Source organism: Panthera leo, chromosome A2, assembly GCF_018350215.1.
Source record: "Panthera leo isolate Ple1 chromosome A2, P.leo_Ple1_pat1.1, whole genome shotgun sequence".
NCBI classification, from domain to species: Eukaryota; Metazoa; Chordata; class Mammalia; order Carnivora; family Felidae; genus Panthera; species Panthera leo.
Window position 1 is genome coordinate 45,648,802 of NC_056680.1, and position 26,535 is coordinate 45,675,336.

The window sequence follows — 26,535 nt, forward strand, 5'->3', positions numbered from 1 at the left end:
ATGCCACAGTCAGAGGTGGTCACTTGAAACACATGTGCATAAACACACCCAATATAAGTCAGCACATGGGCATAATTAGGACAAAGACAGAATGTACTAGAACTGTTGACATACCTTCAAATTGTTCTCCACCAAGGGAAATGGACTAAGCATGAAAGTATATATTACAAAACAGAGCAAAGCTGTGTGTTTACCAATAGTTGGCACAGTGAAGTTCAAACCCAAGACCAGACATTAAATATCATTATGGAAGGCACCAGCGCTGTCAAGTCCTTCCAAGGCCTAACAGCCAAATTAGCAATAAATTCTGACAGTCCAATCTATCAGCTCTGTACAGCCAATCTGATGGCAACATCACATTTCTTTACAGGCCCAAGGAACATACATTTGCAGAAGGAAAGGGAAAAAAATGTACTTGATTAAATTTGGTTTTGAATAATTGGTTCATTGAAATTCTTAGGCTGAAGAAAAATGGCATTTCTAATTTATAGAAATCACTATTTGAAATATAGTTATGACTGCTCAGAGAACCCCTGGAACTAAATAAATTTAAGTCAGCACATTCAAGAAAGCCATTAAAAGGTACCTAATGACAGCCCCTCCAATTACCACTCCAATAGAGCTGACGTGGAAACCTGCCAAACGCCAGGCTCCTCCACTGGCTGTGGTCACTGTGGCGCTTGATGTTTGGGAGACCAGACAGGGTAGATCAAGGCCTCTCATGCCCACCCAGCAAGCCCAGGAGCTTGATAAGGCCTATGAAGGAAAATACCACATTCTGGGCAGGAAAGGGGGAGGGTTTTTTTTTTTTTTTTTTAAATCCATTGGCAGCCTCAAAGCCTTTGTGGAAGGATTGTTTCATAGGTACAAGCTGCTTGTTTGCAAATATCCCCACTAATTTGTGCAGGATTGGCCTCCTGTTCAAGTTAGCCAAGCATCTTAGAGAGCCAGGAAGGACAGTCCAGAGTCATCTGGCCATTGCAAAGCAAGTTGGAACATTATTTCATATAATATCTGAGTGAGAACGTGGAGTCCGTACCTCTCCTCCAGCCCTGTTCTATAAGGATATTAATGTGTTATAGACTTTTTTATATCTCTTAATTGTGACACCAAAGTGCAGGTCGGCAGTATGGGAATGAAAACATCTTTAGGTCATCTGGCTAACTAAGGCCACTGCAGATGAGTCAGGAGGTCAGCCAAGGTTCTCACATGAAAGGAATAAACTTTTCTTTTTCTGCTTTGCACAGACTAGTAAACCATAGACAACTGGTAGAGGGGATATGTGATAGGTGAGAAATATCTCCCTTGTTTTTCAAATAGCACAGACTTTAGCTGAAACAAACATAAACTCATACTTTTTATTAATTCATTTGTATTTGATAGATGGGAGTCAGGGTTGGGCATAGGGACACAAGACTTATCTGCAGTTTATAAGAAAAAAGCCTGTAGGTGTCAATAATAATGGAACCAATAATGTGTGTGGTTATCACCTGTGCTACCTTAAACCTGTGCTGCATTCACAGATGTGTAATGTCTAGGACAAGGAAAGTTGAGTCTCACTATATGCCACCTTGGTCATACTAGGTCTAGTATATTATATTCACATCTGAACTCCACATTTTAAGAGGCAAGGTCTAGAATGCAGGCAGAGAACAACCAATAGGATTAAATGTTTGGAAACCAATATAATAACATCAGCAACAGCAATAGCTACTCCATTCTACAGAGGAAGACACGGGTTTGGAGAGAAACTTTCCCAAGGTCATATAACTGGTAAATGATAATGCAGAATTCAAATTTGCACTCATCTGTCCCATGCTCTACTGCATAATGTGTATTTGTTTTCTTAGTCACACCAAGAATGGCCCATATTTGAGCCCATATTTGTCTTCTTTTTTTAAATAGTAAAAACCAAATATATTCACAGCCTTTAATATGATGATTTGATATAAATATACAGAGTGAAATGCTTTCTACAACCATTCTAATTAACATATTATATGAGAAGAGCAAATTTTTAACCTGTAAAAGCATGGGAATATCCTGCAATTGCCTTAGTAGAGCCTAATCCTAGAAATGTACCAGCTTCAGAAAAACAATGAAATTTGGTGACATGTATTTCTGTGATGAGAAAACATAGCTCCTGTCTTTTGATATGACGTGGCCCATTTGTGAAATTGCATCTTTGGGGAGTAAAATGAAACCCTGCTTTGAAAGAAATGAGGCCAAATTGAAAGATGTCCTTCTGGAAGCATTTTAAAAAGCATGAAATGGCATCTCTGGTCTTATCATACCCAGTCTCCTACCCAGTCTCCTAGTCAAATAGGCCCCCAGTTACCACTTTTAGGAACACTCACTGGACACAAACCAGAATATGGGCAGAATTGGATACACATGCAATTTGCCCTTGGCGATGCTGTGACAGACACAGAAAAGCTACAAGGTGTGAGGTTAGCAGACAGCCTCCAGCTGTCAGCCTATCCAGGACCTGCCTCAGCTCCAGAGAGTCTACTCAGTGAGGTCATGCTTTTCCCAGATTGGCCTGTATCCAGTGGCTAAGCAAAGTGAAGGTAGAAAGCCCTGCCCTTCCTCTTCAGCTCGGAGCAGGACACTATGCAGGACAGTACTTACTCCAGCACTCCCCTCAGGGTTAGTCACAGTTTTGTGGTGTCTGTGTCACAGTTTGACTTCTTTCCCTACCCAATTTTGTTTGCTCTTAGCCTTTACAAGCATCGATCTCCAGTAAATATCTTGTACTCAAACTCCATATTAGCATCTTCTGAAGAACCCAACCAGTGACAACTACCTCTTTTTGTTCTGTGACTTTAGTCCTCTTAATTATACCCTCTTTTAGCCTATCATCCCAAAATAAGATAGTATAGTTGGTTGGATGGTATAATAAGATGGCTTAATTAGCTGAAAGCCTGTGGCCCAATTTTCATTTATTGTCCAAAGCATGACTTAATATAAAAAGTACAGGCTTTGCAGATAAACAGTTTGGGGTTCAAATTCCCTGGCATCAACTAGCTAAGTGACTTAGGGCATGGTATTTAATCTGAGCCTCAGTTTTCTCCTTTATCAAGTGGTGATAACACCATCTATCTAATAAGGTTGTTGCAAGAATTAAATGTAATTACATATGCAAAGCACCTAACACAATGCCTGCTGCACACTATGTGTCTAACAATTGCCTGTTTATTCTTATGGTTCCTATGACACTTGACATACACTTCCTTTGTATTCTATTTTAATTTTTCAGGTATTTATTTCTTACATCTCCCATGAGAACAGCAGGGATTGTGTTTTGTTTACTACACCTGAATCTTTTATCAGGTGCCAAAGTTGGATTGAAATATACCAAAGGTGCCCACTCTATAATGGCCAACTTGAAACTGGGTTCTTGATGTGTCACAGGTGTAACACTGCACTGCATATGTAGATCTATAAAGACTTCAAAGTTGATTTTGCCTTCTACTCAGCACTGCAAGACCAAATGAATAATGGTTAATAACATGCTGTAGACATTGTCATTGGTGCACCAATGTCCATTCCAACCCAGATAACCATTCCAATCCAATCACTCCACTCAAGTCCCCTAGGACTTAGATGGTCCAAAATTGGACACAGGCCTTCACTTGGTCCAAACAGATTGGATAAAAGGAATCATAATGCTGTGTTGTTTAGGAGATCTCCTTCTCTCTCCCAATGGATGTAAAAAAGGAAGCATGATGCTTCAATTTACATACAGTTGCCAGGAAAACCAGTGCCATGGGAAATCACTGAGCAGACTGAAAGCTCCTAGGTTCCTTATGACATTGTTCAGTTGTTGAATCAGTGAAATGCAAAGCCTGCACCACCTCTTGTCTTCCTGTTATATGAGAGAATAAATGTCCTTATTGTTTAAGCCATTTGAATCTGAGATTTTATTATTTTGAATCTGCAAGTGAAAATATCCTGAGGGGCAAGAAATATTCAATATACAACCACACCTACCCAGGGTGTCTTTTATGCTCTGGGCTACATTAGAAAAAAGCCATCTACTGGAGAGGATGTGGAGAAACGGGAACCCTCTTGCACGTTGGTGGGAATGCAAACTGGTGCAGCCGCTCTGGAAAACAGTGTGGAGGTTCCTCAAAAAATTAAAAATAGACCTACCCTATGACCTAGCAGTAGCACTGCTAGGAATTTACCCAAGGGATACAGGAGTACTGATGCATAGGGGCACTTGTACCCCAATGTTTATAGCAGCACTCTCAACAATAGCCAAATTATGGAAAGAGCCTAAATGTCCATCAACTGATGAATGGATAAAGAAATTATGGTTTAAATACACAATGGAGTACTATGTGGCAATGAGCAAGAATGAAATATGGCCCTTTGTAGCAACGTGGATAGAACTGGAGAGTGTTATGCTAAGTGAAATAAGCCATACAGAGAAAGACAGATACCATATGTTTCACTCTTAGGTGGATCCTGAGAAACGTAACAGAAACCCATGGGGGAGGGGAAGGAAAAAAAAAAAAAAAAAGAGGTTAGAGTGGGAGAGAGCCAAAGCATAAGAGACTGTTAAAAACTGAGAACAAACTGAGGGTTGATGGGGGGTGGGAGGGAGGGCAGGGTGGGTGATGGGTATTGAGGAGGGCACCTTTTGGGATGAGCACTGGGTGTTGTATGGAAACCAATTTGACAGTAAATTTCATATATTAAAAAATAAAAAAAAAAACTGAGAACAAACAAGGTTGATGGGGGGTGGGAGGGAGGGGAGGGTAGGTGATGGGTATTGAAGAGGGCATCTTTTGGGATGAGCACTGGGTGTTGCATGGAAACCAACCTGACAATAAATTTCATATATTAAAAAAAAAGAAAAAAAAGAAAAAAGCCATCTATTCTGACTGCGTTCCTTAATCAGAGACTAGGAAATTGAGGCTCACAAAGACTGAGAGAGTTGCCTGAGAAAACAGAACTCATAAGTAGCATAGTAGGAACAAGAACCTTAAACTTCTTGACACCCAGCATCCAAGCATTAATCCATTCATTCAACAGCATTTATGGGATCTACTATGTGCCAAGCACTGCTTCCGCATCATACTAGTTTCCAATATGTATGATGGAAATGAACTCTTATGACAATATTTGTAATTTGAGCCAAAGGACAATAATATGTGTTTCACGAGGTCCTATTATGAGAGAGCTATTTTGTAGAATGCTACAGACACTCTTTACCAACCAGAAAGTAAGAGTGACCTAAGGAAGAGATTGAAGAGATGTCAAGCTGGTGGGAAAGACTTACCAGATTTAAAAGAAATTCCACTGCACTTAGAGGAGAGAGATATTTAACAGGTTTACCTGTGCTTATTCACTTTTTCTTGCTAAAAACTATAAAATGTATTCCTATAAAAATCATGTAAAAATGAAACAGAAGGGAAATAAATGTCATTTTACTCAAGGCATATATACTGGAGCTCAAGTCAGGAGTGCCACATTATATAAACCTGGCTAAAGAATATTTCTCACTAAAAGGGATTTAGGAGAGAAGAAAACAGGTACCAATTTTTCAACAATGACATCAGCAAAGGTTCACATAAAGTGTGTCAGCTATGCTAACATAAGCATAGCATTTTGAAAGCTGATGTTCCTCACTGGAACAAGGAGCAGCTAAATTCATTGTAGCTTCAACTCTACCAGAAATATCTCAGTGACCTTGAGCAGGGCAGTCTCCAAAAAGACATGAGCACATGGGAGCAAAGCTGGATAGCACTGTCCTGACTAGATCATTCACAATGCTTCCTACATGCACAGCCCCTTTGGATGGAAGTAGTTTCTTGAGCAGAGAAGGCCATCTTCTGTACAGAGAACTCTGGTCTCACTCTAGCTACAACTTTTTGAACTTGACCGAAGGGCAGTCAACTCTCAGACCAGCCATTGATTTCTGGAGGTAGCTCAACATGAAAATCTCTGCTCAACAGAGATGCTGAAGATTGGAACTTCTGAGTTTGTAGGGGGAGTAATGAGTTGTGAGCAACACCATAATGATGATTTCATGAAGACACCAAGGACTTCTACCAGATGTCAACACCTTGGGACAAGTAGAAGGAAAGTTTCTAAGGTAAATAAGGGCTTACACATCATCCATGGACCCCCTGCCTCAGAATCACCTATGGGCCAGACTCCTAATATCCACCCAGAACCCCCAGATCAGATTCCTGGCGATAGAGTCCAGACATTATACTTCAACAAGGGATTATCATGCACAGATGAAGTTTAAAATATTGATCTAATTCAGACACTTTATTTTACTAGTGAAGAAACTGAGGCACAGAGAAGTCACAAAGACAAAGCAAAACTCACTTTATGCATTTATTCACCTTTTCTACTGGAGATGTGGCCTCTGATTGATGGCTTCATTCACATGCCTGGGCATCTGCATTCTGCTTGCAATGTATTTCCTTTCTTGTGATACAAAACATGCTGCCATTAGTTTCCTCATGGCTTGAAGGTGAGGGGGAACAGAAAGAGAGGGCAGGGAGTAGCTCTGCCCAGACCTCTGAAACGCCACTTACCAACCCAGAATAGGAGGTACAGCAATAAGAGGCCAGAGAAGGAAAGAAAGGGAGGAGAAAAGTATTAGAATGAAAAATGTAGCCTAGTCTCTCCAATAATCTCAGAGAAACCTCAGGGAATTTAAGCTGTCAAAGCAATAAACAATAATAATATTTGTAATCTTTAAATGAAGCATTTTACAAATTACAAAGTGTTTAAGAACCATTTTTCCCTGATGTGACCTCCCTACTCTGCTTCTCCTTAGGTACTCCCTATAGTCACTGAGGGCTGATATCTCTTAATACCAGCAAATGGCCAACACCTTGGTTCCCACCTACCGTCTCTACACCAGCAGAGGCCCACAGAGGAGATGTAAGAGAAGAGGGAGGAAGGCAAGGCCTGGTTATATATAGTTTTGCAGAATAAAGTGGGAAAGTGTCCCTTTCCCCACCATGTGTGCAGTGGAGAGTGACACCATGGCTTCAAATAGTTAATCCTGCGAATGTTCCTAGGAACTCTGCCACATAGTCTGGGTTGTTGGATAAAGAATTCAGCATCACTGATGAAAACACTACATGGGAAGCAGATCTATGTATATGCAGGGAGAAAAAAAGCCCCTCCATGTGAGGTAATAAATATAAAAGTCACCATCAACAAAGACCCAAGGAACAAAAGAAACCTGAATCAAAATGACAGGCTGCTTAAGATCAGTAAACTATAAATCCAAATATTTAAATGTTTAAAGATATAATGTAATTTCCCTTTCAGTCTACTTAGTCTCTGCCAAGAACATCACAGGATTCTTTAATAATGGCTGATGGGTTTGCTTGCAAACAGAGTCCCATAGTCTGTATTAATATAGATGTTACTGGTGCATGTCACATTTTCCTCACATATATAAACTTGCAATGCATTAGATTCCTGTCACCATTAAAATGATTAATAGCTATTCTTCAATAAATTTTATTTTTTTCTAATTGTCATAAAATTCCATGCCTGCAAGTGTTATGCTTTCTTCCTTTTTTCCCACTTAATTCTAGTTTAAGTGATGCTATTAATGATATTTCTCTACTTGAAATAATTAGATAATCTAAAACTGAGAAATAAGCACTTTCCTTTCCTCATTGTTTTTTCCTCTTCTTTATCTCTAACAGCCCCAGGAGATCACAAACATTTGTCCTTTGGGCAATATCAGCAGTTAATGATTCATGTTCAAAGGCTCAAAGTTGTCTAATTAACAAAAACCAATGTTTTACAGAAGCCATTTTTGCTTTCAAGTTAATAGCACACAGTATATATATATACAAACACTGGATTGCATGCAAGTCTCCAAGCTTATGGTATGCTATTAATTCAAAACTGCCCAATTTCATTTTATCTGCCCCAAACTTCAATCATTAAAAATGTACCATTTTCATTTTATTCTGTTCTGATTTATTGGTGGCTTTACAGTACAGTTCACACATCACATCATCCTATAATATGCTCATAAAAATCACTTTTCAGTTATTATTAAAATATGCACTTGATTAATGAAAATAATATTAGCATATTTTCCATAAAGCAAATTCTTAATAGTATCCATTATTAACAAAATCAGAATCTCTTAAATAGTCCCATCATCCTCTTAGTGTAAATGGTGCCATAGGCTAAGTATTTCCTAGACAGCAGACATTCAGTAAAACTTGTGGTACTTTACCACTGGGACATCATGAATTTTTATAGAGAGACTGACTTTTAAATGATAAATATTGACATTTCTAAAATACCAGTGGCTCTGAAATCAGCAATAATCCAAACAAAACAGATAAAACTTTTGTAGCATCATCATGATCTTAGATTTCAAACCAAGGTTGATCCCAGGGAATGAAGTGCTTGTTCTTCCACAATATCTGAATACTGTGCATGTCCAGTTACTATAACTGCTTACTTTTTTTTTAAGTTTATTTGTTTATTTTGAGAGACAAAGTGAGAGTGGAGAAGGGGCAGACAAAGAGAATCTCAAGCAGGCTCCACATTCTCAGTGCAGAGCCTGATGTGAGGGGGCTCAAACTCACAAACCAGAACCTTGAGATCATGACCTGAGCCAAAATCAAGAGTCTGACGCTTTACAGGGTGAGCCAACCAGGCACCCCTAACTTCTCACTTTCTTGTATGGGTTCACACTAGCAGCAGGGATTGTATCTTTGCATCTTTCCAGTGGTTACAGCCTAGTGATTAAGAATATATTTTCAACTGAAAGCTCTCTTAGTTTGAACTTAGTCTTCATGCTTTGTACTTTATGTAAGTTGGATAGGTTACTGAAACTCTAAGTGCAGTTTCCTTATCTGATAAGTGAGCATGAGAGTATCTATTTCTCTCATAAAACTGATTGGAAGAATAAAGGAGATATATTTAGACTGGTTTGGTTAATACTCACCAAATATTAGTTATTATTATTTGCACCCCTAGTATCCACAACCCAGGAATGAGAATATAAGTCATTCATGTTATTAAAAGAATAAAATAATAAATTAGGAAGACAAATACTAGTATTCTTGTTTATAGATGAGTTAAACCTGCTTCAGCAAAGTAAAATAATGTGCCCAGTGTTCATCAGCTAGTAAATGACAGAACTGGTTTTCAAACTTGGGTCAATTTATGTCCAAACTGTAGCAAAAGATTTGCTGTCTCCTAGAAAAATCTCTGAGCTTGCTATTGATTGAGCAAATGCCTACGTTTCAAAAATGAACCAAGTGTTGTTGTTGTTGTTGTTGTTTAAAGAACGATTAAAAAAATATCAGGCAGAAATGTCATGGGCCTCTCTCCCAAATCACTGCCAATTTATCTGCTAAGGAGCAATAGCTATGAAATTGGGACTTTGTTCCCAAATACTCTCCCAAACTCAGAAAAATGGGGGACAGATGATATTCTGACAGCTAACTTTCTCACGTAAGTCTCTGCCACTCTCAATCTTTGTCAAAATGGATTTCTCATAATTAAGAAGCATGATTCTCAGAGGAGACAAGTGGCAACTCAATAGTTCAAAATCTGCTGAAAATTCTACTGCATATTGAAGTGCCCACACACTTGAGCATTCTTACTCATTTCTCCAATCCCAAAGGCTTTGCTTAGTGAAGAGAGCAAGAAAACTATCTACACAAGAGCACTTTAAGTAGGTGTTCTCATTCTTCAGTGATAATTACTTGAGTTACTACTCATACCGCTGATATGGAGAAAAGAATATTTTATGAGAAGGAAATGAGTTCATTTATTAACTCTAGGTAGATGAAATCCTTCATATTTGTTCATCTAGTAGAAGTTATTACTAAGATCAATGTTCTTTATACATACATTTTATACAAGATCCAAGTTTCACTCTTAAAGCCCTGCTACGGTATCACCCTAATAGATATGTAACTTTTCTTCCTGTGGTCTCGCAACTGAGGCTACAAGTTCCATATAAGTGTTTTTAATTGTACTTGATCTATCTACATTTAAAGGACTTCACTCTCAAGTCATATGCTTACAAGATTTATGTTTTCCTTTCATACCTTGTATTCATCAAAGGGAATTAGGTTTCATTCTCCCAGAGCTAAAAGAGATGATATAATTTAAAATATTAAAGAATTAGTCATTAACAAGTTGCCCGAAAAATGTGATGGGTGAGGTTCATGCATGCACTCATTAATAAGTGAGTACTAAGCTGCTATAACGTGCAGGAGGCATGTCCTGGAGATAATGAGATCTTAGTCCTAAACTCCTCTCTAGTACTAATTACTAAAACAATGTAACAATGGCTGTAAGACATTTGGAGATTGAAAAATAATTCTAGACCAATCTATTTGTTTTTGTTGAAGGCAACAAAGGAAGATTTCTGAACATTCACGCTTCACAAAATACACCTCCCAGGTATCCTGATATTAGAAGTTATTGGGAGGTCAGAATAGAACCAAAGTTTAGAAAGAAAAACTATCAACATTTTAATATCTGTACTCTCTGTATGCCTTTCCTCCTGTTAATAAGAAAGCGTCCTCATTCCTAAAAACAAACAACCTATTTCCTCACCTTCTCATAGACTTTTTTTCTAGAATCAATGTGTCCCTCTCTTGCATTATTTTCAATAGCATACAAACATGCTTTATGTTACCTATGGAAAAAATGGGTATGTAATGCAGGATTCAGGGGCTGGATTACATTACCGCTTCTAAGTATTCACTACGTCTTCATTAGAATGTTAAGTACACATATTTACCTTTTACCATGTGAGGTACAGGGCCTTCTGGAGAAGTGTACTTGTCTACCTCATTGTCATTGGGCTTAGCCATGTAATTGGCTTTGGCCAATGGGATGTAAACAAACATCAACTATGGCAAATCCAAGCAGAAGATTTGAGACAGTGCATAGTAGAGTTCTGTCACTTGCTCCCTCCTTCTTCCATCAAAGGAGCATGCCCAAGTTTGGGACAACACTGTCAGCTTGTGTCCAGAAATCAGAAGACTCGGGGTATATGGCCATAGCTGACCTCTAGCTACTGAATTAATGTAATCAATTTTTTAAAAAATGATTTTGATTGTTTTTTTTATCATTGCAGTATAATCCCTTTAACCTCTCCCCACCCATATTACTCTGCTCTACTTCCTAGCAAAATTCTTGAAAAAACTATTTGAATATATTTCTATTTCTTCACTTTCTATCTTTCTATTAATCCTCTACAATCAGGCTTTGCACCTCACCCCCCAATTCCACTGAAATCACACTTAGCAAGGTGTTTTGCTTATCTCCAACACCAATGATAGTTTCTCTATCCTTCTCTGGCTTGACCTCTCAATGGCATTTGGCATGGTTGTCCACTCCCTCCTTTTTGAAATATTCCCATCTCTTCATTTCTTCAGATTTACCTTCCATTTCACTGGCCATTCCTTCTCAGACACTTTTGCTAGTTCTCCTTCCTCTTTTCAATCACTGAAATGTGAGTACACCAAAATGTGTCTTTGGTCTTCTTTTCTGTTTATACATTCTCCCAAATGATCTCATCTGGACATTGGTTATTTATTTGTTAGTTTTTGTTTTGTTTTATTTTACTGTATTTTATTTTATTTTAGAGACAAAGCACATGCATGAGCTGGGGAGGAGGGCAGAAGGAGAGAGGGAGAGAGAATCTTACTATTCTTCTCAAATAAATGCATTCTAAGGTTAAAAAGTTTTCTTCTGAATACAGCTTTATTCTACATAATTTTTATTTGTCTGGAAATGTTTTTAATTTGCTTTCATTTTTGAAGGATGTTTTTGCTCTGAATTGATTTTGAGGTTGTAAGTTCTTTTGCTTTAGCATTTCAAGTATGTCATCCCATTTTTTCTTGGATTTTATCACTTACTTTGTGAAGTCACTTTTCAATGTTATTGTTGTTTCTGTGAAGGTAATATTTTTCTCTAGAAGCTCTTAAGATTTTCTCCTTGCTTTTTCTCTTTTATTAACAGTTTTATTGTGTTGCTGCCTAGGTGAGATTTTCTTCATACTTATCTATCTGGGAGTTTATAACACTTTTCAAATCTATGGATTAATGTCTTCCATTACTTTTGGAAAATTCTCAGCCATCATCTCTTTACATTGGGACTTTATTCTCTTTCCTCTACCCTTCTAAGATACAATTACCCTTATATCAGACCTCTTCATCATGTCCCTTATAGCATACTAAAGATGGCCAGGTTATTTGCCCCTCTTCCCATCAAGGAGCAGAATCTATTTTTCCTATGACCTTACCTTCTTGTAATCTGGACTGGCCCTGTGATGTGATTTAATTATGAGTGCTTCATTTCTGCAGCAGGTACACAGTGTATGGTCCCTGGACCAGCCATAAAAACATCATCTTGGACTTGTTAAAAATGCATATTTTTGGACTTATTCCAAATCTACTAAATTAGAAACCGAGATGATAGGGAACTGTGAGTGTTTTGTGGCAAATTCCCTGGGTGATTTTGATGCATGATAAAGTTTTAGAATAACTGTCTAGGCAATGGTCATTGGTCCAAGAGATGATCAGATGAACTAAGGAGGACATTTGATTTCTTCTCTATGATTGTATGAAGCCTAGAAGGAGGAAGCTCTCTTCTCCTAGTGGCATTGCTAAGGTTGTATGATATAACCTTGAAGCTGTTGACAGCCATTGTCTTTTACTTCGTAGAAAAAAAGTCCCTATGGAGTGGGACAGAATGAGACTGACACAAGGTTAAGATAGAGCCCAGACAACTTTGTAAGAACCCTGAATCCAATTGTGCCTAAAGCTTCAGATTAGTCCTTAACTTTTTAGTTATGTGAACTTTTTTTTTCCCTCAAGCTAGTTTGATTTAGTTTCTGCACTTAGAACTAAAGAATCCTGACTAATACACAAGAAAACTTCCACTTCCTCTTCCAAACGATAATCTCATGCAGTGCCCCTAACATAGAAAATAGATAATTATAGGTCTTCTCTGAATGGAGCAGAGATAGAAAACTTTGAATCTTACCATGTGGCTTTTCCCAGGCCTCCCTCAGCAACTCCTGGAGACTTTTCTCAGAACAACCCTAAAGTTCTAGGCCACATAGATTAAAACCTTTTGGGTAGATTATGACATAACTTCTTCTGCCTGATTTCAGTTGCAACTGTGATGGAAAGTTGCTTAAAGTTGCCCAACTCAAGCATCCTGCTGTGTGTCTCTGCTTGTCTGTCACTGGGATTTCTCTCAAGACACTAGGTTTCATAGAAGTTCATGCTTTTGAGGTCAAGCTTCTAGAGGGACGGGTACAAAAGTGTCCTGGTGTTACATCCTGTGGAAGCACATTTCTTAGACATATTTTCTATAATTCCAGAGGATCTCCAGTGGGATTGGGCTCTAGGGACCCATGGAAGTAACAAGATCATTGCTATATCTTCTTTTTCTTTTTTTCCCTTCCTTATAGCCTATGTGTGTGTGTGTGTGTGTGTGTGTGTGTGTGTGTGTGTGTGTGATTACTTCCAAAATAAGCCACCTATACCCAGTCCTTTTCTCTGATTCTGCTTTTGAGAAAACCTAAACTAAGACACCAATGTTATAAAGTATAAAACTGGGTGTTAGAGTTAACTTATGAAATAGGCTTAATCATTTCCTTTCTCCAGGCCTTAGATGCGTCATTTGTAAAACAAGGATGTTGAACTAACTGCTTACTTAGTTTATTTTAACTCTGAATTATCAGGTTCCTTCTCACTTTTATGTAATTCTTCATACTGTTTCAGAATATTTGTGAATAATTACACATGAAATGAGAATGATGAGGATGGCCACTCTGAACATACAGGCCCTTGTGGTTTTTCCCTCTTTCCTAAACACCTTTATTCATTTTTCTCCATATTTTTCCTCCAGATGACTTGTCTCACATTTCTCCTTGGTTGGTCCTTGTAGATGTGGACCCAGAAAAACAAGGAGATATACCCAGCCCTGAGCAGACTACACAGGGCTATTTTGACATGCCAGAAGCTCTCAAAACCACTGATATTCAGAGCCTCGTGTGTATGTAGGACATAAAGATTGAGAGTAAAAACAAGTATAGGCCAAATACAATCAACTATCTGGTTGGCTAAACACAGCATAATAGACTTAGTACTTTAGGGCTGGAGCCAAAAATACTCAACAAAAAATGGCTTCAATTTCATATTGATTAAAAAAAATGGGGGCGCCTGGGTGGCGCAGTCGGTTGAGCGTCCGACTTCAGCCAGGTCACGATCTCACGGTCCGTGAGTTCGAGCCCCGCGTCGGGCTCTGGGCTGACGGCTCGGAGCCTGGAGCCTGTTTCCGATTCTGTGTCTCCCTCTCTCTCTGCCCCTCCCCCGTTCATGCTCTGTCTCTCTCTGTCCCAAAAATAAAAAAAAAAAAAAAAAAAAAAAAAAAAAATGGAATGTTACACCTGGGGATCCAGCTATAGATTTCAATCTACTTTTCCTTGTAACTTGAGACAAATTGAAATCTATGATAATGAACACAATTAGGAAGGGAAATTCTGTTCTCTTCTTCCTTTAGCAACTAGAAATGATCAATTTTAAACTACATTGTTGTTGTTGTTTCACACGGTGGTGGCTTCCAATGGGGCCTTAACACAATGATTATGTTGGTTGCTGTTGGGAAAAGAAGAGATGGAAGAGATGTATTCTGTTTTAAAAGGAAGCAGGAGGACTGTGGAGGCTGTGACACAGAGGACATTCTTGCATACTGTTGTTGTCAGGTGAGAGATTCCCCCCACACTCTCCAAGGACTTCCACTGGGCTGGTCTTAACACAAGAGGGTTAGAAACCACCTGCAGAGGTTGTTTAAGGGATTCATAAAATGAACAAATCAGGAGACTAACGATGCTGGAGAGGATGTGGAGAAACGGGAACCCTCTTGCACTGATGGTGGGAATGCAAACTGGTGCAGCCACTTTGGAAAACAGTGTGGAGGTCCCTCAAAAAATTAAAAATAGACCTACCCTATGACCCAGCAGTAGCACTGCTAGGAATTTACCCAAGGGATACAGGAGTACTGATGCATAGGGGCACTTGTACCCCAGTGTTTATAGCAGCACTTTCAACAAGAGCCAAATTATGGAAACAGTAAATGTCCATCAACTGATGAATGTATAAAGAAGTTGTGGTTTATATATACAATGGAATACTACTTGGCAATGAGAAAGAATGAATTCTGGCCTTTTGTAGCAACGTGGATGGAACTGAAGAGTGTTATGCTAAGTGAAATAAGTCATACAGAGAAAGACAGATACCATATGTTTTCACTCTTATATGGATCCTGAGAAACTTAACAGAAGACCATGGGGGAGGGAAAGGGGGGAAAAAAGTTACAGAGAGGGAAGGAGGCAAACCATAAGAGACTCTTAAAAACAGAATAAACTGAGGGTTGATGGGGAGTGGGAGGGACGGGAAAGTGGGTGATGGACAATGAGGAGGGCACCTGTTGGGAGGAGCACTGAGTGTTGTATGGAAACCAATATGACAATAAATTTCATATTTAAAAAAATACTCCACAAATGGATATTAGTTACGGTCCAGTTATGTGGCTACATCATGGATGATTTTTGTGTGCAAAATTGTAAATTTAATTAAATGAAGAAAGTTACTACTTATGCTTTATTTATGGATTTTTCATGCCAGAAAAAAATAACAAAAATAAGTTTCAATACTAATAAAATATAACAAAATACAAAACAAACAAAAAAAGGGACTCATGCAGAGTTTCTTTCGATGGGTTTTCGCTTTCTCCATTTAGTGCTTGGCGTTTGAAATTCCTTTGAGGTCAGAGCCCTTTCTTTGCTAAGTAAAGAAAAACTCCAAGGGAAAACACCCTTGTAGAGATATAGTGCAAAGAGTCCTGAGTTGGGAGTCAGGAAGCAGAATTTTTGTCTTTGCTCTGCAGATAATTAATTTTGTGAAATCAGGGAGGTCACATAACCTTTCTCTGGTTGGGTCTCCACATCTCTAAAATGAGTGGGATTAGAAACAGTGATTTCTGTCATCCTTTGCAGCTCTAAAATCTGGATTATTGATGGAAAATAATGCTAATATTTAAATGGCAGATATTTTTTTTTCTTAGAGTGGATCAGATGAGGAGAGGTGAGTATCCAGGCTTAGAGAATCCGAAAGTGGCCATGGATAGAGAAAGGATGAAATGTGTTTCTTTACAAGTTTTACCTCTCATGCTTATTACCATCCCATCTGCAACAATGCATGAAATGACATAAAATATAGTAGGAGGCTTAGGATAGTCTAAAATTAATAACTTTTATTGAAAGACAGACCTAGGTTCTAATCCTGACTCCGTCACTTATATGTGGTCACCGTAAGTTATCTCACAGTCCTGAGCCTCAGTTTATACACCAATAAACTGAGGATAATAATACATTCATTATGGGGTGTCAACTATCCTGGGAAGTGATGGTCAGGAGGAAATACTCACCGGGAGGAAGATTATAAAGTTTTATAAGACAATTTTGTCCTCTGAATGACATTGTGTGTCTCTCTAGTTACAGAAGATGATAGAGTTCTTCTATCTGCAGGGTATTAATGTGAAAGATGGAGGGAGTCACTGGGCGTGCTAATGCTTTGGTAATTACACCAACAGTTAAGTTACATTATTATTGCTCAATGCTGTGTCATTTCAAAGACGGCAACCAGTGTTGATATCATTAGAGCTTGCAACATTTTCCCAAAGTGGTGATGCATCACAGATCTCATCAATATCACTTTGAAGATGGACTCGGATCCAGACACATGAAAAGCAAAAGCATGGTTATGGATCACTGCTGTGCAGCATGTGGGCTGTGTTCACACAGAAACAGTCTGAAATAACTGAAAACACTATTTTGATGAGAATAGTCTGAAGTGAAACCCATGTTTATTATTAACACTCATGCTAATGTCAAAAAATCTTATTAATTTTGTTGTATTCTCATTGATTTGTTAAATGTAAAGCTTCAACCATAGCAAAGAGTAAAACATCTAAGGATATATTTTTAGTTGACGCTGGAAATTCATCATTCCACAATGTGCTCTTTATACCTCGGAGATGATTTGATGATTAAAAGAAAACCTGCTAATATAATCCCTGATTTTTTATTAAAAGGCTTTTAAATTCTTCTCTAGACACATGACTCCCCATCTTTCTAGTATTATGTGATCAGTCTCCAACCAAGGGCATTTAAAAATTCATCTTAACTCTGCGGATGATGGAGTTTGAAATTCTTAAAACTTCTGTGACAGTTTTGGCCTAATATGAGGACCACTTAAATTTAAAATACTGCAACTTTTCAGCTCTGCCTATTATCAAATCAACAAAATTTATTCCTCCTTTTATTTCCATGTAGTAGGAATAATATTTAGATTTCCTGCAGCTCATTCCTGCAGGCTGGGGGATTGAGATGCAGATTACTTTTGGCTACTACGAAAAGTTAGTGTAGGAAAACATGCAAGTTTCCAGTAATCTTCCCTTCCTCATCTATCAATTAATAATTCCTTTTAAGTGAAATAATGCAATATATACTTTACAGGTATTACACGGTTCCTTATCAGAAGTAGAAAGAAGACTCATAAAATATAAGAGGCTACCCGCTTCTTTGTAGTTATAGTACATTTATAGGTAAAACTACTAACCGCATTTTTTGTGTGTGTGTGAAAGATATTTTTTTCTGTGTGAGAACACCACATACATCTTAACTTCTTATGTAACACTGAATACCAAGTACCTACATGCAGAAAGGAAATAATCATCTCCATTCTGAAGATTACTGATGAGCATGACAAGGTCCCAACTCACAGCATCCCTACAAAATCATTTTATTAAGAAAAATTTCTTCTATTGATAGAGAAACAGTGGGCTGTATATTTCTGTTTCAGTAGAAAACTACCCAGCTTTTATTTAATTACCGTGGAGCCCCTTTATCCATTATAATGGATGTACCATCAAGCAGCAACCAGATTTATTTCCTGAAACACAGGAGCTTTGCAGTGTATAGTAAGTAGAATGTTTCTGTTAGCAGAGAATAAAAACAGCTGAAGGAACTTAGTGATGTAAAGCATGCCATTGGACCTCTTATAATTGTATTCTATTTGCTAAAAGTTCAAAATGAGACGATAAGGGAGGAGGAAATAGTATGGAAGGAGACAGAAGAAATGATGAAAGAAAAGGAGACAGAAATAACTTGAATTGTTTCTGCTTTGCAGCTTGTTGAATCCTTTCAAGGATTTCCTGCATGGTTTGGTTGGTATTCTGATTACGAGATGGTTGGATGCTAGCTGTGAGCTCATCACAGGGTGATCATCTTGGTATATTACCTGTATCACAAAGCTGTTATCTGGTTAAATAAGTCTTGCCTGGACATCTCTGCTCTGGCAGGATAAATTTGTGAGACATTAATTTGTTTTATTATGGCTGATGTGAAAGAATTGGTATGACTGGGAGCTAGATGTGTGATATTTACAAATGATGGTCTCTTTTTTCACAATGTAGCCTAGTCTTTTGTGTTCTCTGTCTCAAGGGCATTTCCTAGGGCAAACATAGAAGTTGTTTGAAGGCAGTGTTTCACTTAGCTTTTGTGACTGTTGAGGAAGAGGAAGCAGAAGCAAGAGAGAGATGTGAACTTCCCTAGAGCGAGAATGGGGTGGAGGATGGTGGATCCAAGTACATCAGAAACCAGCACCCTAAAGTTTAGTTGTGTGCCAGGTGGTGGGATCTCAGAAGGGATTGGTGGTGTGTCCAGACTGTGGAATCTGCAGGTAGGCTGGTCAGAGGATGACCTTTTACCTAGACTCACTTTCCCCAGAGTCAGCTCTTTATCTTGGCTTGGCCTTTACATTGGAACCTGAAAAGACTTCTAGAGTAGGGGGTGGGAGCAGAGAGAATGCCTCTAACGGTTGAGGTTGAACCTCCTGATAACTTGGCAGGATGAAGACTTGCATTAGTTTGCTAAGACTGCTGTAATGAAATACTACAAACTGGATGGCGTAAACAACAGTAATTTATGGTCTCATAGTTCTGGAGGCTGGAAGTCCATGATGAAAGTGTCAGCAGAGTTGGTTCCTTCTAAGTGCTGTTAAAAAGAATTTGTTCCACGCTTCTTCCCTAGCTTCTGGTGGTTTACTTGCAATCTTCAGCACCCTTGGCTTGTAGACATATTATCCTGATCTCAGTTTTTGTCTTCATCAACTATGCACATATTGGTTGTTTTAGTCATTCAGGGCTGCTGTAACAAAAATACCATAGACTGAATAGTTTCAAAAACATACATTTATTTCTCACAGTTCTAACGGCTGGGAAATCCAAGATCAAAGCACCATCAGAGCCAGTGCCTGGTGAAGACACTCTTCTTTGTGTTCAGATGTCTGTCTTTTCCTGGTATCCTCATATGGCAGAGAGGACGGAGCGAAAGTAAGCTCTCTTGCGTCTCCTTCTATAAGAGCATTAATCTCATTCAAGGGGGGCTCCACTGTTTTGACCTAATCACCTCCCAAAGGCCCCACCTCCTATCATCATTACATTGGCAGTTGGCATTTCAACATGTGAATTTGGGGAAGGGGAATTCATTCTATAACAGTGATGCCACTTACTGAAATAGGAAAAATTGTGAGAAGGAAAGATCTACAGGGTGGAGAAAACCAATAGTCTTTTGGCCAAGTTCATATCAAAAAACCTGTAGACACACAGATGAGGATGTCAAGTAAATAGCTGGATAGGTGAATTTTGAGCTAAATTGAGAGGTTAGAGCTAGAAAGTCATTGTCACTGTCATATAGATTATATTTAAAACCAAGGTTCAGGGGCACCAGGGTGGCTCAGTTCACTGAGCGTCTGACTCTTGATTTCAGCTTAGTATATACACTAAAAGGATCATTTTGTAGTGGATAAAAAATATTGAATCACTATGATACACACATGAAATGAATAGGCTACTATATTTCAATAATATTTATCTTTAAAAAAAGTAACGGGGGCACCTGGGTGGCTCAGTCGGTTGAGTGTCCACCTCAGCTTAGGTTATGATCTCACGGTTTGTGAGTTCAAGCCCCCCCATCAGGCTCTGTGCTGATAGCTGGAAGCCTGGAACCTGCTTCAGATTCTGTCTCACCCTCTCTCTCTGTTCCTCCCCCTCTCACACTTTGTCTTTCTCTCTAAAAAATAAATAAAAATTAAGAAAAAAGTAAAAAACAAAAGTAACTTGGAAAAAAGCCTGCTCAAGAAGAAATGAAAAATGTAAATGTTTCCCTTTTTATATTTTCAAAAATTGAATCCATAGTTTATAATCTTCCTACAAGGAGATCTCCAGGCCCTGTTGAATTTTTATAACCATTTAATAAAGAAATAATACTGATCTTGATGAGGGAAACAAAGGCAGGAGCAATGTAGTTTAAATTAAATCTGATTACAGCTTGCAGCCCACTGATAGATGTCTGAAACATGCAGAGCATGACCTTGTTCAAGGAACTCATGGCTGTCTTACTTCCTTCATGTTTTTGTGTTATTAAAGACTAAAAGTAACCTTATCTTAACAGCAGCTAGCCCCTCAAGGTCCTGAAAGCCTTGCTTCCAAATTTTTTAGAGACTTATGCTATCCCTAACCCCCACTAACTTAAAAATATAAAATCAGTCACTCCTCACAAGCCCAGTGCAGCTTTTTCTACCCACAGGTCCTGTCCCCATGCTTTAATAAAATCACCTTTTTGCACCAAAGACGTCTCAAGAATTCTTCCTTAGCTGTTTACTCAAGAACCCCATCAATCTTAGCAAACTTGAAGATATTAGAAACAGTGTGAAACAAATAGCAACTCAGTATATTAGGCCAATATAATATTATCCCAAAATGTGACCCAAAAAGAAACACAAGTCAATCTCTGTTAAGAACATAAATGCATATATTCTAAGAAATATTAACAAATTAAATCCAGCCATTCATAAAAAGGCTACTGCATCATGATCAAGTTGAATTTCTCCCAGAAACGCAAATATGGTTTAACTTTCAAGATATTAATCCATAAAATTTACCGTATTAAAAAGAAAAACAAAATCATATGATCATCTCAGGAGATACAGATAAACCTTTTATAAAATTCAATACCTATTTAAGACAAAAACTCAATAGACAAGGAATAAAAAGAAATAACCTTAATCTGATAAATATTATCTACCAAAAACTGTTGGGGGGAGGGGACTACAATTAATATTATACTTAATGGTAAAATACTGAAAGATTTTTCTCTGAAATCAACAATGAGATAGAATTTTTGCTATCATCACTTCTGATGTCCGAACCACTGCATTAAGGCAGAGGTAAAAGGTATAATAATTGATCAGAAGAAATAAAAATTGTTATATGCAGATGATATATGATCATGTACATAGAAAATCCAAGTAAGTTTGTGAAATTTTTATATTACTTTATGACTTTAGAAAGTTCACTGGAAACAACATTAGTGAAAAAAATTTGTTGCACTTTTATCCATAGAAAAATAACAGAGAAATAAATTATAAAAAGAAGACCACTTAAAATAGCAGCCCCCCCAAATCAACTATTTAGAAATAAATCTATTAAAAATGAGCAATTGTGCCAAACAAAAAACTACATAACATTATTATTGTGGAGGAAGGAAAATACCCAACTCCAAACCCCGTTAGCCATCCTGTTTCACCTAACTGGGAGAAACTGAGAAGAACTTGTGAAGTCCACAGCCCAGCAACACAGGCTGGCTGAAAAACTGAGACTTGAACATGAGACTAAAGAACACTTCCCCTTTGCCACACCTTACCACCACATCACTAAACATCTATTTACCTAAGTTCCTTTTACCCATACACCATGTCTGGCTTTCCACAAAACATCAGAAAGCCTACTAATGGCAAAAAGCACAGTATGAAGAGACAGAGCAAGCATCAGAACCAGACTTGATATGACAGACATGTTGGAATTATTAGACTGCAAAATTTAAAATACCTATGATTACCATATTAAAAACTATAAATGGAAAAAGCAGACAACATTCAAGAACAGATGGATAATTTAAGCAGAGAGATGGAAATTCAAAGAAAAAATTTAAAAATGCTAGAGATCAAAAACACTGTAACAGAAATGAAGAATGCCTTTGATGGGCTCATAAGTAGACTAAAAACACCAAAAAATTTCCTGCAACTAAACAGCTATGTTAGCAAGGTTGCAGGATTTAACATTAACACATAAAAGTTAATCATTTTCCTATATAACTGCATTGGACAAGTGAACTCTGAAATGAAAACCAATACCATTTACATTAGCATCCCCTCAAATAAAATACTTAGGTATAAATATAACAAAATATATACAAGATCTATGAGAGATATTCTACACAATTCTGGTGAAAGAAATTAAAGTACTAAGTAAATGGAGAAATATTCCATGTTTATAGAAAGGAAGACAATATTGCTAAGATACCAGTTCTTCCTAAATTGGTCCATAGGCTCACAGCAATCCCAACCAAAATCTCAACTAGTTTTTGGATTTTGACAAACTGATTCTAAAATTTATATGGAGAGGCAAAAGATTCAACAGAGTCAATATAGCACTAAAGAAGAATAACAAAGTCAGAGAACTGAAATTACCCAATCTCAAGATCTTTTATTACACTAAAATAATCAAGACAGTGTGGTATTAACAAAAGAATAGACAAATACATCACTGGAACAGAATAGAGAGCCCATAAATAGGCAAATATAAATATAGTCAACTTAACTTCAACAAAATTTATACAACAGAGAAAAGATAATTTTTTCAACAAATGGTGCTGAAACAACTGAAAATCACATGTCCCCCCAAAAATCTAGACACAGATCTTAACAGTTCTCACAAATATTAACTCAAAATGTATCACAGACCTAAATGTAAAATGCAAAACTATAAATCTCCTAGAAGATAACATAGGAGAAAATCTAGATGACTTTGGGTATGGTGGTGACATTGTAGATTCAATACCAAAAGCTGGATCCATGGAAGAAATAATTGATAAGTTGAATTTCATTAAAATAAAAAACTTGCACTGTAAGAAGGACACTGTGAAAAGATGAGAAGACAAGGCCCAGAATGGGAGAAAATATTTACAAAAACATACCTGAAAAAGGACTGTTATGCAAAATATACAGAGACCTCTTAAAATTCAACAATAAGAAAACAAACAACCTAATTAAAAAATAAACCAATAGACATCTCACCAAAGAAGATACAGAAATGGCAAACAAGCATACAAAAAGATGCTTAACATCATATTTTACTGGGGAATTGCAAATTAAAACAACACTGTAATACACTATAAATGCAATGGGGAAAAAAAAAACAAGAACACCAAATGCTGATGAGGATGTAGAATAACAGGAACTCTTATTCATTGTTATGAGTGGAATGCAAAATGGTAGAGACACTTTGGAAGACAGTTTGGCAGTTTTTTACAAAACTAAACATACTCTTACCATATGATCCAGCAATCATGCTTTTTGATATTTACCCAAATTAGTTGAAAACTTACATCCACACAAAACCTGCACATGAATGTTTATATCAGCTTTCTTTATAATCACCAAAAATTGGAAGCAATCAAGATATCCTTCAGTAGATGAATAGATAAATTAACTATGGTACAACCAAACAATGGAATGCTATTCAGCACTTAAAAAAAAAAAAGAGCTATCAAGCCATGAAAAGACATGGAGGAAATGTAAATGCACATTACTAAATGAAGGAAGCTAGATGAAAAGGTTATGATTCTAACTATATGACATAATGGAAAAGGCAAAACCAATGAAATAGTAAAAAGATCAGTTGTTGCCAATGGTTAGAAGGGAGAGAGGGATACAAGCAGAGCACAAAAGATTTTTAGGACAGGGAAACTTTTCTGTAGGACGGGATAATGGCGGACACACGTACTGTACATTTGTTAAAACCTGCAAAATGTACAATATCAAGAGTGAACTCTAATGTAAACTATGGACTTTGGGTGATAATGATGGTCAATGTAGGTTCATCCGTTATAACAAATATACCACTCTGGCTGAAAGTGTTGATAATGGGAGAGGTTGTGAGTGTGGAGGCAGAGGATTCATGAGAGCTCTCTGTACTTTCCACTTAATTTTGCTGTGAATCTAAAGATATTCTAAAATAAATCCTATTAAAAATAGGTGAGATAAAATCTGATTAGTTGCTTTGCTGGAATGTTTTGTGATATGGGTTAGAGCCTCTGATCAGCAAGCACCACCAGAAGATCCCAGAAGCCTCTCCCCACAAAAGAAGAGGACCAGGAGTTGGAGAGAAAAATACTTGGGATTGAAGACCTCAGTAGCTGAAGGCAAGAGGAAGACAGCCCTGGAAATGGTTCAGGCAGCTGGAACAGAGAGACACTATGACATTTGTACGCACGAGGGGGATGATACTCTAGGAAATTCTCTTGGTTACATGATCATGAAGAATTTGGAAGTGGAATTTTGGGATTACACTACAACCCATCCTTCAGACAGAAAAATTAATTTATACATTCAGATTCGAGGTGCTCTTCCAGCTGTTGAGCCATTTCAGAGGCCTGAGTGAGCTTAGGAATATCTGCCGAAATGTGCCAGACAAATGTGAGGCCAGCATAAATGAATATAAAGATCAAAAAGCAAGCAGAAATGAATCCACATTCTAGTCCCTTATGCACTATGCAGGGAGGACTATCCTCTAGGGTATTCTCTTCATGATCTTGCAAAACCCAGATGTGGAAGTTTGTGATCACAACATGGTTTGTCCTTCAGAAAGATGTGCTTCTGGCTATTAACCCATTACAGCTGTTAGAAGCCCTGCAAGAACATTTGTATTCATCTAAATACAATTCCCTCTTTTATTTAAACTCAAAAAAAAAAAAAAGAAGAAGAAAAAGAGAATATCTTATTAAATGAAGAACTATACAATGCTCATGGACTGGAAGACTTAATATAGTAAAATATTAATTATCTTTAAGTTAGTCTATAGATTCAGTGCAATCCTAATCAAAATCTCAGCAAGTGTTTTAAAAACATAAATGGATAAGTTGCTTGTGAATTATATATGGAAATTCAAAAAGCCAAGAATATCCAGGTGTATCTTCTTTAGGGACAGTTGCTGTTGATTTGCTATTTTCCTTTGAATGGGCCATACTTCCTTATTTTTTTTGTATGCCTTGTGATATTTTTGTTGAAAACTGGACATTTGAATCTATCAATGTGGTAACTCCAGAAATCATATTCTTCCCCTTTCCAAGTTTTGCTGGGTTTTTTTGCATATTTGTGTTTGTGTTTTTATTGTTGTAGGCTGCTTCTGTGCCAAGGATCAGCCTGAACTGCAAACTTAAAGTCTTCTTAAATCTTTCATGAAGGAGCATCTTTCCCTGAGCATGTGAAATCACTTCCTAATTTTCCTCATATATGCTTTTAAATGTCTTAATATTTAGGGTCTGGCTCCTAAACACAGAAAAAGTGAAAAATGAAAGCAGGAGAAGGGTCTTTGAAATCCCCTGGAAGTCACTATATCCAGAGGAGGAAGGGCTTATAACAATGAGGAGAGGTGCAACAGCGGCCACCTGACTCTTGGCACATCTATAATCACAAACAGCGGTCATGATCAGAGTACAGATGCCTAACATTTGGAGGACAGTGTCCTTTTTGCCAACCCTGGCTCCTGTGGGCCATGTGCAGGTTGCTCCAGGAACACACGCACAGCTGCCTACCACATGACTAGGAATGAATGATGGGTAGCTAGTACTGTGGTGAGAGCTAAAATGAACCAAACTAACCCCAATTTACCATCTTAGACTTAGCTTGGAGGTTGCAAGCCTTCAACACACTATAGAGTTCCAAAATATAGGCATAGCTCAGAGATATTGCCAGTTCAGTTCCAGACCATTGAAATAAGGCAACTATTACCAAAAAAAGTAAATTAAATGAATTCTTTGGCTTCCCAATGCATAAAAATATATGTTTACACTATACTGTAATCTATTAAGTGTGTATTAGCATTAAAACTAAAAAAATGTACATATCCTATTTTTAAAATACTTTATTGCTAAAAAATGCTAACCAACATCTGAGTTTTTAGTGAGTTTTAATCTCACATGACAGATCCCCATAATAAATATAATCATAATGAAAAAGTTTGAAATATTGTGAGAACTACCAAAATGTGACACAGAGACATGAAGTGACAGAATATTGCTGGAAAATTTATGCCAATAGACTTGCTTGACTCAGGGTTGCTACAAACCTTCATTTTGTTAAAAACACAGTACCTGCAAAGCACAATAAAGCAAAGCATAATAAAACAAGATATGTCTGCAGTTACATCAGATTCCACCAGTACAACTGTTATCTAGACAAGGAGACAGATTCCTGATGTTTAGCTACTCTGCCATCATCCCAGAATGCTCCTTTCAGGAATATCTTGAAGAAAAACAAAGCTTGAAGATCTATATTGCCAGACATTAAGACCTATGAAAAA

The 26,535-nt window shown here is 37.6% G+C and overlaps 1 pseudogene; it reads left to right on the top strand.

Moving 5' to 3' along the window:
- Positions 1-589: 589 nt before the first annotated feature.
- LOC122213127 lies at positions 590-24,712 on the top strand (annotated as a pseudogene).
- The last annotated feature ends 1,823 nt before the right edge of the window (positions 24,713-26,535 follow it).